Source organism: Nuphar pumila, chromosome 3, assembly GCF_984573655.1.
Source record: "Nuphar pumila chromosome 3, dmNupPumi1.hap1.1, whole genome shotgun sequence".
Classification (NCBI taxonomy): Eukaryota; Viridiplantae; Streptophyta; class Magnoliopsida; order Nymphaeales; family Nymphaeaceae; genus Nuphar; species Nuphar pumila.
This window is the reverse complement of record NC_143251.1, coordinates 53,269,193-53,282,392: the sequence shown is the minus strand read 5'-3', so window position 1 is coordinate 53,282,392 and position 13,200 is coordinate 53,269,193. Positions and strand designations below refer to the sequence as shown.

The following is a 13,200-nucleotide window of genomic DNA, read 5'->3' as shown; positions in this document are numbered from 1 at the left end:
CGGTGTGATAAATGTTCAGTTTTTCTCTATTTCCTACCATCACACAATCATGACCAGCATATCCTTTGAGATTAAATATCTTACCAATATTACTTGTCAAATGAACACTGGTATCCATTCAAAATATTAACTATCGGCTATGGTTTGGGCAGCAAGAGCTTGAGGGACCTCGACAGATTGTAAGGCATGATTGAAGTGGTTAAAGCAGTTTATGGTCGAGTGGTTATTCCTATTATAGATATGACACCACATTCTTGTATTTCTTTTCTTCTGGACTGCTCGAGTTTCCTTGATTTTGAACGATGGGGTGCTGATGGCCAACATCTTGATCCATTTTATTATCGTGAGCATTTTCCTTTGGTTCATTCCCACGCCCCTTGTTTTATCTTTGATTCCCTTTCTTTTTTGAGGTATTTTGATGAACATAAAAAGCAATTTGCTTAGAGTTTTAAGTATCTTGGATCTTAGTTTTGGTCTCATGACTCTGGAGCATGGGTATCACCTTCGTATATGAAGGTACAGGGGCCTTGAGCATGGATGTGACAAAGGATTTATATCATTGCCCAAGTCCCTGGAGAAGGCAAAATACTTTGGCCCTATCCTCTATGAACTTTCAAATGGCAGCAAGATCATCAAAAAATCCTTTGAACTTGCTTATGTAAGCAGTGATAGAGTCACTACCTCATTAGAGAGGTTATTTGTTGCATTAGGTAAAATTTTCGCTCTTGAAAATCTTGAGCGAGCGTTTACAAGGGTCTTCCAGATCTCTCTCAAAGTTTTTAATCCTACAACCAAGCCAAGAACGCTCTCGGAGAGAGTCCAAGTGAGAAAAGGAAACAGAATAACAAGACTGTTTAATGTGGTTCGGTCTATGTGACCTACATCCACGATCATAATATCGCCTCTCTTCACTATATTATTTTAATCAGCTCATCCTATTGGTCATACATGATCGTGGTTGGCCATGTTCATGCGTTGAGGAGAGAGGTGTGCCCACTCTCCCTCTAACACATGAACCACCTAGTAGTGGGCCTATCCAAATGAGGCACACTCAAATGTGCTTCATTTAGATAGATATAGAGTGAGTCAGTTATCGATTTTCTCTCCTTAGAGAGAAAATCGGTAGATCTCCTATTTCGCTGGGTAACGACTACCCAGGTGAGGAGTTGGACCAACAATTCTCCTTTATTAAAGGAGAGGTTCTCACTTAAGGATATCGATCTAAAAATCACAAGTGAGATATCCCCCTTGAAGAAGGCTTGTTACACATTTTTACCTCTTTGCTCCTTTCTCGGTCTTCATTTGCACACAACAGGTTTGTCGATTCCTTCAGTGGTATCAGAGCACATGTTCCTACCGTGCACAGTTCTGCCCCCAACTTGTTGTTCGAAGTCACCGATCGTCGATCAAAGTTGTAGATTGCCACTCGAAGCCGCAAATCGCGATCGCTGATCAAACACAAAGAAACAACGAGCACAATTAGTACAAAACTTTTTTTTGTTTTGAGGTTTTGCCAGAAAACCGGTCCCCCCACTTTTTTTTGAAAAAAGGAAGAGAAACCCTAAAGAGGAAAAATCTTCCTCATTCAGTATTTTTTTCTCTTCTCTGTGTGTGGCTATTGAAATCAGAGGGGCCTAACTATGTCTGAACCGGTGACCCCTCATCCCCTGTAACTAGATTTCCAACCAAAGTCGGTGGAAATCCGGCCACCGAAGAATAGAATAATATATATATTTATATTTATATAACATAGAAATGAGTTTTTTCTTTCTTTCTTTCAGATAAAGGCAATCATTTTTTTTAAGACTGTAACTGGTAGGTCGTCGGATTCTGACGACCCCTGTCTCTAAATCTAAACAAAAAATGCAATAAGACAAAAAAATGAAGAGGGAGGAGGCAAAATCCCTCTGACTAGCAAGAGAAGACCCTCAATCGAGGTCTATTTATAAAAAAAAAAAGATTTTTTTTTTAAACCCAGTAAAACCCCTCTCTTATTTTTTTTCTTAGAAAGCAGAGTAACTGAAACCTCATCTCTTCATTTTTTCCAACATTTTTTTTCTTTTTGGGGTTCCACTTTTTATAAAAAAAAAACAAAAGCATAAAAAAAAAACACAGACCCTGAATCAAGGTCAGCCAAAAGGAGGTCGTTGGTTTCTAGTGTCCTCTGTAACCGCCTTAAGGCATCTAAAACAAAACAAAACTTAAGGAACATTTTTTTGTTGTCACTAGGAGAAACAAAAAAAAAATAACCTCTTCACCAATTTTTTTTAGAAGAGGCAGACCCAAATCAAGGTCTGCATCTACCCTCACGAAGTAGCCGAATTCTGGTGACCTTGGTCACTGGGATCAGATGTTTGATTCCTTAAAAAAAAGAAAAAAGAAAAGAAGAGAAAACATAGTGGGTCATTGGTATCCGACGACCTCTATTCTGAGGAACCAAAAAAAAGGGGGGAGGAGGAAGAAGATCCCCTCACCTGTATCACTTTTTTTTGTTTTCCCTCCATCGATGGTGCATCTCCGATGATTTTTCTTTTTTTTTTCTTGTCTCAAGATAAATCAGAGGTAATACACCTCTTTTTCCATTCTCAATCCACTAGATTGAGGTCGCCGAAAGCTCGAAGAAGTTGAAGAAGCGGTGGGTCTGAAGAACGCCCGCAGAAGATAAATGAACAAAAAAAAACTTGTTCAAGAATAGGGTTTCTCGAACCATCATTTTTGTTTTATATTCTTTCACATGCAATTTTGCCGTTTTGCCCCTGGTCTTTTTTATAAATACCAATCATATCTTTTTTTGGTTCATTTACTAATTTGCTCCTGTTCTTTTCTGTTAATTTCACTTATATCATGCTTTTGTAATTTTACTTCTCTGCCCTCTGTTAATTTTAAATTTTATGCCTGTACCCTTTATTTTATAAAATAGGGCCCTCGATTTTTGGTAAATTTTAGAAAGAGACGTGTATTCTGGAAAATACCCAAGACAAGCTCTTATCTTTTTTTAAATTCTCAAAAATCCCCTTGAATTATTTTTTTTTTTGTAATTTTGAAAGTTTTGTTTATTTTTTTTGGGGGTTTTACTTTTTGGTACAAATCTCTGACTTTTTTGAAATTATAGAAAAATGCTTAGAGTTTGCAGTTTACCTCATAAAACTTTGTTTTAATTGAAATAAGTTAAAAATTGAGTGTATGCCACATTTTACTTTTATTTGTATGACAAGTATGTTTAATATCATGAATTTACAGATTGTGAACATGATATTTTGTAAGTTCATGGCTAATGTTGTGATATTTATCTTCTTGTTGAATATTGAACATATTTGTATCATATTTTGTCAACATAAAATACTTAAAACTAAAAAAATGTCTAGTAGGGTTTGTGCTACTGAGTTTGCCAAAACTGATAAATTGAATAGAATCAATTTTCATATTTGAAAGAGGAGGATTACTCTTGTTTTGACCTTAGAGGGCATCGAGAATGCTCTGACTATTGAAATGAGAGACCCTAGTGACAAAGCCCCTAAAGCAGATAAAAATGCTTATCTTAAATATAAAAAAGATAACATGTTAGGCAGAACCATCATGCTTACCTACATGAATGATGATCTCATTAGGGTGTTCGAAGATTACCCTACTGCAAAGTCAATGTTTGAAGTTATTTCGAAGGAATATGATACAACTTCAAGAACTCACGTTCAATTGCTCTTAGAGCAATATAATTCATGTACGATGCAAGAAAATGACAATGTAGTTGACCACGTGAATAAAATATTAGTAATAGCAAAAGACTTGGTAATCATTGAAAATGTGATTTCTGATCGTATGCAGATATCTACTATTCTGCATAGCCTCCTATCTCCATGAAAGATTGTTCAAACTGCTCTTAGATTGAACTCTAAAAACTTGACACTAGAAGAGCTACTAGCTCAACTTAAAATTGAGCAACAATATATGCAACAAGACAAGAAGAATAAATTACATTTTGCTAAAGATGCTCCAAACAATAGCCATAGTCCTTCCAAGCACCCATATTTTAAAAGAAAGTTTTTTAAAAGTAATGGCAAATTTGATAAAAAAAAGGTCTAACATTCTGCAAGTCGCAGACAACCGCCTCTCAAACGAAGTGTTTCAAGTGTAAAAAACCTAAACATTTCAAGAAAGATTGTTGGAGTTAGCCAAATAACAAAAATGGCAAGCAAAAAAAGAGACATGATATAATCTATGTGATATCGAAATGCTCATATGCAGACCAAACACTTTCTGGATGGTGGGTGGACTTTGGAGTGACACAACATATAGCCAAGAGTAAGAAAGAAATTGTGGACATGATTGAGTATAAACTTGGGGAACATCGGGTGTATATGGGAAACAACACCTACTCTGATGTTATAGGTGTTGAAACTTATCGTATTGACACTTCAAAGAACAATATTCTGTTATTAAATATTTTGTTTGTGCCGTCCATGAGATGAAAACTAGTGTCAGTTTCAGCACTGGTTGCTAAGTGTTTTGAAGTTAGGTTTTTACCTGAAAGTATTACTATGAAAAAACACAACCGAGTTTTGTTTGAAGGGGTTTTTGATAAACAACATGGTCTGTTTAAAATCTCAAATTTTGAGATGAATAAAATTTTATATATTTCTATTTATATTGATAATGTCCTTAATGTGGATGTGAATGTATGACACCAAAGACACATACATATTAATTTAAAGAAAATGAAGAAACTTATAGAATTAAATCTAATGCCTGACTTTGATGAATATTCTTTTCACAAATGTGAACCTTGTATTTATGGTAAAATTATAAGAAAACCATTTCTACATAATGTAATTAGAGTATTTGAATTATTAAAAATCATCCACACTAATATTTATGGCCCCTTCAAGACTCACTCATAAATGAATGCAATATTTTATATCTTTTAATTATGACTATTCAAGATATAATTATGTATATCTTATAACACATAAGTATGAAACATTAAAAAAATTTAAAGAATATCGTCAAGAAGTTGAAACCCAACTTGGTAGAAAGATTAAAGTTTTACGGTCTGATCGAAGAGAAGAATATACCTCAAATGAATTTTTTGAATATTTTAGGGCTAATGAGATCAGACCTCAAACTACGACTCCAGGTACACCTCAACAAAATGGTATGGCTGAAAGATATAATAGGACTCTTCTTAACATCATTAGATGCATGTTATCTAATGCTTCATTACCCAAAGTATTTTGAGAAGAAGCGATACATACAACATATGTTTTAAATTAGGTTCCTTGTAAGGCTATTGTCTCTGCACCTTATGAATTATGGAAGAAAAAAAAAACCTAACCTAAGTCACCTCCATAGATGAGGTTCATTAACTCATATAAAGGTTATAGAGCAATCAAGCGATAAACTCAATATAAGATCTATAAGGTGTATCTTGATTAGATATTCCAAATGATCCAAAGGTTATAAATTTTTTCATTCAGATAAGGGTTTAATCGAAAGTAGAGATGTTGTATTCTTAGAAGATCAAAACATGAAACCAATTATTTCTGAAATAAATGGAGATTATCCTTTTGATTTATATTACAACTCTGATGACTCATAAAATCACTTAAGTAATGATGAACCAACTGCTAGTTCTCTGTCTTCTTCTCATCAGACTCAGGTTGGCTACAAGAGGTCTAGAGCTCCCCCACCATACTTGGATGACTATTATGTCTACTTGTTGGAGGAACTGCGTTATGCCGTAGACCTTGATGATATAAAAGATAACCTATCATATAATGAGACAATAAAATCACATGAGTTAACATACTAGGTAAAAGCCATGGACGAGGAAATTGAGTTCATTGAGAAAAACCAAGTCTGAGAATTGACTGATTTACCTAAGAAAAGAAAATCCATTGGATGCAAATGGATTTTAAATAAAAAATTCAAATCTAACGGTACTATTGATAAATTTAAAGCTAGATTGGTAGCTAAAATTTTTTCTCAAAATGAAGAGTTATACTATGTTGATACATATTCACCTGTTGCAAAATTTGCCTCAATAAGGATAATTCTCACTATTGTAGCTCATTACAATCTAGATCTACATCAAATGGTTGTTAAAACCATATTTCTAAATGGTGAGCTTAAGGAAACCATTTTCATAAAACAACCTGAAAGCTATATTATTAAAGGCCAAGAAGATAAAGTATATAGGTTGAAAAAATCCCTATACGGACTCAAGCAATCACCACGTTAGTGGTACTTAAAGTTTCATAACGTAATTATTTCATTGAGATTTGTGGCAAATAAATTTGACCACTGTGTTTATATCTGAAAAAGTGGGAGCAAATTTGCTATCTTCTCACTATGTGTGAATGCCATTCTTTTGACTAGAAACGACAATGATATGATTGTCAAAACCAAGTCATGCTTAAATTCTCAATTCAAGATGAAAGACGTGAGAGAGGCATTCTGTAATATCCGAAAATTTCTAAGTTCTTTTCTATAGCATTGTGAAATGTCTTGAATTTCGTGCCAATATAGAACCCTAATTTCCTTAAAAATTAATGTTTGAGTATATTCGTAAGGATTAAGGGGTTTAATTATAGTGAATTGTAGTAAATATAAACCCTACATGGTTTGGATATCTGAGAAAATTCTAAGTGATGTCTAATTGAAAACGTCTTACTTAAAAAGAAAATGTTGAATTTTCTTTTAAGTAAAATTATTTAAATAAAGTAAATTAACAAAAGTAAATTTTAAAAATATACATATTAATATGCTTAATAAGATGAAATTAACTTATATTCAATTCCTTTACATTTTTACATGAGTTGTGGTTATATAAAACAAAAACGATTTTTAATTGGAATTTTATGATTATTCAATAATAGTTTAATATAATAGTTTCCTTTTTATAAATTAAAATCCATTTTTATTAGTTTAGTAGAAGCCCATAGGTGGGCCGTCCCATCCTATGTGGCATCTTACTTCAAATTCAAATTGAAAATAAAGGTATAGTGATTTTCAAGGTTATTTAAAGTTTGAAAAGTCAAAGTGGAGATCAAGGGCTCCAAATGAATTTCATTAATAAGATCAAGGGCTGGAATTAATTCCACCAAATAACCTAGTTTAAGAAGGGTTATAAAACCCTCCCATAGCCCTTGCCCTTCTCATTTGTGCTGAAAAAAAAAAGAGCTTCTCTCTCCCCCAAAAACCCTCTTCTCTCTTTCCTCTCTTTCTCTTCCCTATTCTCTTCTTTTAGGGTTTCTTTTGGTTCTTGAGTGCAAGATCCAGGCCTCAAGGGGTGTGGAGAGGAGATCTAAGGTCCTCACCATGCTGGAAGAAAGGGCTGATCGGTGGATCGAGCAAAAAGGGTCGTTCATCAATCAAGAAATACATTTTTTCAACAAAAGGTAGGGTTTCTATGCTTTTCTTGCAAGAACGGAGTTCTTGGCATGGATTTTGATGCTTTTTCATGAGTTTAGATCATGATCAAACCCTCCTAACCGTGGGTTTGACTCAGATCTAATGGTCCATGGCAAAAACATGTTTTCCTCTAAAGAAAACCATTTTTGAAATCGGGTTTATCATAAAAATCGGTTTCTTAGAAATAGATTTATAAAATATATTTGTATTTGATTTATTCCATGATTTTTATGCAAGTATTAGTTTGGATTGATAGATTATGAAGTGATTCATCTACTGTGAATATTTTAGAATTTTCGAAATTTTATTTCAGGCGTATTCCCTATTTCTTTTAATTTTTCTTGGGATTCGGGTGACTCGGTTTGATTCACCCAAATGCAAATCTCGGAATTCCAGGTTTTTCACTTGACCTTTGTTCAGTAAAATGGTTGTTTCTCTCTCGTCCGGAAAAGTTTTGATGAACGGATTGTTGCATTGGAAAACTAACTTTATTGTGCATCTACTGTAGAAATTTGGGCTCTGTTTATGGACCGAGCATGTCTCTAACAGTCTAAACAAAAACAAATAAGTTTGTAGTAAAACATGCATAACTCTCTCATACGAAGGAGTTTTTACGAACGGTTTGCGGCTATAGATAGATAACAATAATTCCTATATACTGTAAAAATTTCAGCTGTGTTCATGAAGCCAAAAATTTTCTGTGAGCTCTGTACTAGTCGGACATAGTTATGAAATTGGAAAAAAATTAGAGCAAATTCATAAATCAAGGCTCAAAGGGTGCATAGTATATATGTTTTTATTCAATTTCTTTATAGAATTAGTATGCATTATGTGAATGATTATGCAGGTCTGATTTTATGCAATCTTATATGATTATGACATGAATTGTAAATGGAAGGTTACACATTTAAGATTTAGGATCAAAAGGTCCAATGAATACAAGTTTATGTTTTAAATTCTAAAAATGTGTTGACTACATGTATGTCCATGATATCGTGATGATATGATTGTTTTATTGATATGGATGTTCATATATATTCTCCTTGTTGCATTGGCCATGTACATGCATATGCATTATGATGTGTGAAAATGAATAAGATGTTTATGCTACGCATTTGCTCAAATGTCTGTTACAAGTTTAATTATATGACTTTGTCTAATGCTTTATAAGAATTCATCCATGACCATAAAGTGGTTTAAGTTTGATGTTGCATAAAAAGTATGACTGTAATCAAGTAATCATGTGACATTAAACTCAAGATTCTTGCTTGGAGAGTAGCAGGTGATACAAAACTTCGTGGGGCAAGATCTGTTACGGGCACGGAAGGTTGCTCCTCTCCTCCCACGATTTTAGGAGGAAAACCTCTGCATTAGAATACAGCGTAGAGATTATAGTACTCATGAGGAAAAAACTGATGCATCGAGTTGAAAGGTGTTGAGAATCTCTCTCGTATTAACGTCCCTCACCCCGTCTTAGTGAATGGACCTGGCCAGGCTAAAGCCACCCCTGTATGTAAAACACGTCCTGTGTCATCGTCCTGATCTGAGAATGTCTGTCTGTGTCGTATCAGCAGGGCTAATAAGTGATAACTTAAATGGTGTGTGCATTAATTTGGCATCGCATGCATCATCTAATTAAGAAAATATAACTAAAGATAAAAAAATATGCATGCATTGAAAGAGCTTATGCATATGGTAAGTCATGCATTTTAATGGTTCATGCATTTTGTATTTTGAATGTATGGATTTATGTTTTTCTGTTATATATGAAAATTCAAACATGCATGAGTTGTTGTATGATTGTTTAAGTTAAATTAAATGTTAAACTATGAAATTTCTATTGAAATCTTTGTCTTGTTATTCTGTCTTATAAGTTTAGCATAATTACTCTACTGAGAGATGTTGTCTGACCCTATATGGTTTAAAATTTTTCAGGTAATGAGTAGGTACTTACGTGCGAAGGCGGAAGGTTGCGACGGGGACTGAGCCTACCTTTCCTCTGCTTCATGAATTCTGAACTCTGATTTTACTTTAATTCAATTCAAGGACAAATGTGATTAATTTTGGATATTGTGAAACTTGAATTTTATTTCATGCATAGTTAATTAGTTGTTAAAGTTTAAATTCCATAAGTATATGTTTGCAAGCATTCATCTGAAGTAGCACGCCAAGTTTTATGCCCAATGTGTTTTTCCGCTGTTAACTGCTAAAAGATTTAAATGTATTAAAAAAAAAAATTCCACCAATTTCGGGTTATAAAAATTGGGGTGTTACAAACATGGTATCAGAGTATAAGGAAAGCATGGCTCAAAGCTCGTCCAACCGACCACCATCGCTGTAAGTATGCTTTCATTTCTATTTGTTTTGATGACTTGTTGTAAAAATTGTATGTCTATAATTATTTCTGTTGATAAATGCGATAAGAATCAGAACGTAGATCTGATAGGATTACATGAATGAGAATTTTGTATTTATACCCAACTTATAAGTAATCTGAATCAATGTGTGTGTCTTTAGATGGCCGGAAGACAGCCCCCAGGTTGGACTGCTCAGAGGGACTTTATTTTTGAAGCCCTCGCAAATCTGACGGCCTATTATCAGAACCATGCCAGCAACGAAGGTAATGGCAATGGTGCAGGCCTTCGGCATGAAGGACATATTGCGGCAGCAGCTGTCGCAACCAATGGGGCGTCGTACAAGCGCTTCATGGAATTGAGCCCTCCTGCTTTCACTGGTAAGGAAGATCCGGATGCAGCGGAGGAATGGGTTCGCGCCATAAGCGAGATTTTCGAGATTCTCGAGGTTCTCGCTGAGAGGCAGGTTTCTTTTGCCACTTATCGGCTCCAAGGGGATGCCAAGGGCTGGTGGGAGACGACACGCGAAGTACGCTATACGCCTGATGAGCGACGCGCCCTCACATGGGAGGAGTTTACAGCAGTATTCATGGACACCTACTTTCCCCAATACGCGCACGATCGTAACAAACAAGAGTTTTTAGATCTTCGACAGGGGTCCATGAAGGTGGCAGAGTACACTACACGTTTCCGACATTTAGAGAAGTACTGCCCGCATACTTATACCACTGACGAGGCGCGGACTAAGAAGTATGTGCAGGGTTTATGTGATGGCCTGAGGACGAGAGTGCTGACTAGCCGTCCTCAAAACCTCAACCAGACCATCGAGATGGCCACAGTACTTCAGGTGGGGAAAACTAGAACCAACTTTTGTTTTGTTTTTTTCAAAAACAATCTCGATAGATCGTAACGATGTCTTTGTGACGCAGGATGACTGGGAGTCTTCTAAGAAGACTCAGCCTAGCCGTTTCGACAAGTCGAAGGGCAATGGGAATAAGGCTCCTCGACCAACAGTGGAGAGTAGTAAGGCGCCACCCGCAAAGAAGGCCAAGGGACAACAGGGCGGCACACCAGCACCGCAGTCTTATGCAGTATGTACGCACTGCAATAAGAGGCACCCTGGAGTCTGCTATAGAGTCTCGGGTGCATGTCTGAGATGTGGAAAACAAGGTCACTTCATCAAAGACTGCCCTATGAAGCCAACTCAGGAGGGAGTTGCCCCTGTTTCTAGAGGACCACAGCAGCAGCGACCTCAGCAGTCCTAGCCGCAAGGTCAGAAGAAAGCTACTGGACGCGTATATGCGACTTCTGCAGAGGAGTTGCAAGAAGATGCCAACGTCATTGAATGTACAATCCCTATTGCAAAGTTTGATGCTAAAGTTCTTTTTGACACTGATGCTACGCATTCCTTCGTATCCGTACGTTTTGCGAATTTGATTGGTGTCACGCCGACTTCTTTGGGATATACTCTGGAAGTTATCACACCTTCGAGCGGTAGCTCTATCGCTCGTATCTATCTATCTAGAGTAGAGGTTATGATAGAAGGGCAGAACCTCCCTGCCAATCTTATCCTGTTGGATATGGTCGGTTATGATGTAATTCTTGGCATAGATTGGATGTATGAGCATTACGCTTGTATGCTTTGTCATGAGCGACGCATTCAATTTGCTCACCCTGATCAGCCTGTACTCGAGTACAAGGCCTGTAAAAAGGAGAGCAAAGGACGACTTATCTCAGCATTAAAGGCACATCGTTGTGTAGAAAAGGGGTGTGAGGCCTTTTTGGCCAGTGTTTCTTTGATAGACCCCAGTACTGCACCACTGGAAAACTTGGACGTAGTTCAAAATTTTTCAGGCGTTTTTCCAGATGACCTGCCAGGCATACCGCCTACCAGAGAGGTGGACTTTGCGATAGAGTTGGTGCCTGGAACGACCCCGATATCTAAAGCACCCTATCATATGGCCCCAGCAGAGTTAGAGGAGCTAAAGAAGCAGCTGCAAGAATTAATGGATAAAGGCTTTATTCGGCCTAGTGTTTCACCTTGGGGAGCTCCGGTATTGTTCGTCAAAAAGAATGATGGGTCAATGCGTATGTGCATTGACTATAGGATGCTGAATCAGGTAACAATAAAAAACAAATATCCTCTTCCTAGGATCGATGATTTGTTTGATCAACTTCGAGAGGCCAAGGTCTTCTCTAAGATTGATCTTCGATCAGGGTACCATCAACTGAAGATCAAAGAATGCGATGTGCAAAAGACAACATTCAGGACGCGATACGGCCATTACGAGTTTTTGGTGATGCCTTTCGGGTTAACAAATGCCCCTGCGGCATTTATGGACCTGATGAATAAGATCTTTCGGCCTTACCTAGACCTTTTCGTGATCGTATTTATAGACGATATCCTAATTTACTCCGAGAGCAAGGAAGATCATAGGGAGCATCTAAGGATTGTCCTTGAAGCACTTCGACAACATCATCTATATGCTAAGTTCTCGAAGTGCTAGTTTTGGCTGAATCAAGTTATGTTCTTGGGTCACGTAATCTCTAAAGATGGGGTGTCAGTCGACCCTGCCAAGGTGGAAGCAGTCATAGATTGGAGACAGCCTAAGAGCGTCTCAGATATACGCAGTTTTCTCGGACTTGTAGGCTATTATCGTCGTTTCATTCAGGATTTTTCGAAGATCGCTTCACCTATGACAAAACTACTTCGTAAAGGAATTAAGTTTGTCTGGACCCAGCAATGCGAAGAAAGCTTTCAAGAGCTGAAGAAGAGGCTTACTACAGCCCCTATACTCACATTGCCTTCTGGGCAAGGAGGCTTTGTGATTTACAGTAATGCATCAGGTACTGGTTTGGGATGCGTTTTGATGCAGCACGGCAAGGTGATCGCCTACGCATCACGTCAGCTGAAGGTGCATGAGCGAAACTACCCCACTCACGACTTGGAGCTTGCTGCAGTAGTCTTTGCACTAAATGTATGACGACATTATTTGTACGGTGAGCAATTTGAGGTCTTCTCAGATTATAAGAGCCTCAAATATATCTTCTCACAAAAGGATTTGAACATGAGGCAGAGACGATTGTTAGAATTTCTAAAAGATTACGACTTCTCTATTTCTTATCATCCAGGCAAAGCCAATATAGTAGCTGATGCTTTGAGTAGAAAGGCAGGGAGCCTTGCGAGTTTTATCAGCAGTGAGTGGAGATTACTCAAAGACCTGATAGACTGGAAGCCTTTTGAAGCAGAATCGTGTCAGATTCAGATTACTAGCACGGCAGTGCAGACAGAACTCATGGACCGGATCATCGCCCAACAAAAGGATAACCCTGAATTTAATAAGAGGATTGCAGCATGCAAGCAAGATCAATCAGCATTGCACTTAGAGGAGGATGGAAGCATCTGGTACGACCAGAGGCTCTGGGTGCCCGCAGAGCC

The 13,200-nt window shown here is 37.1% G+C and overlaps 1 long non-coding RNA gene across 1 annotated transcript; it reads right to left on the bottom strand.

Annotated features, from left to right (window-relative positions):
* Positions 1 to 259: 259 nt before the first annotated feature.
* Positions 260 to 2,579, bottom strand: LOC149842899 (uncharacterized). The gene is made up of 2 exons (XR_016431098.1): positions 2,475 to 2,579; positions 260 to 1,448 (listed from the first exon to the last, which is right to left on the bottom strand). It is a non-coding gene; the product is annotated as an uncharacterized LOC149842899 (long non-coding RNA).
* Between the last annotated feature and the right edge of the window lie 10,621 nt (positions 2,580 to 13,200).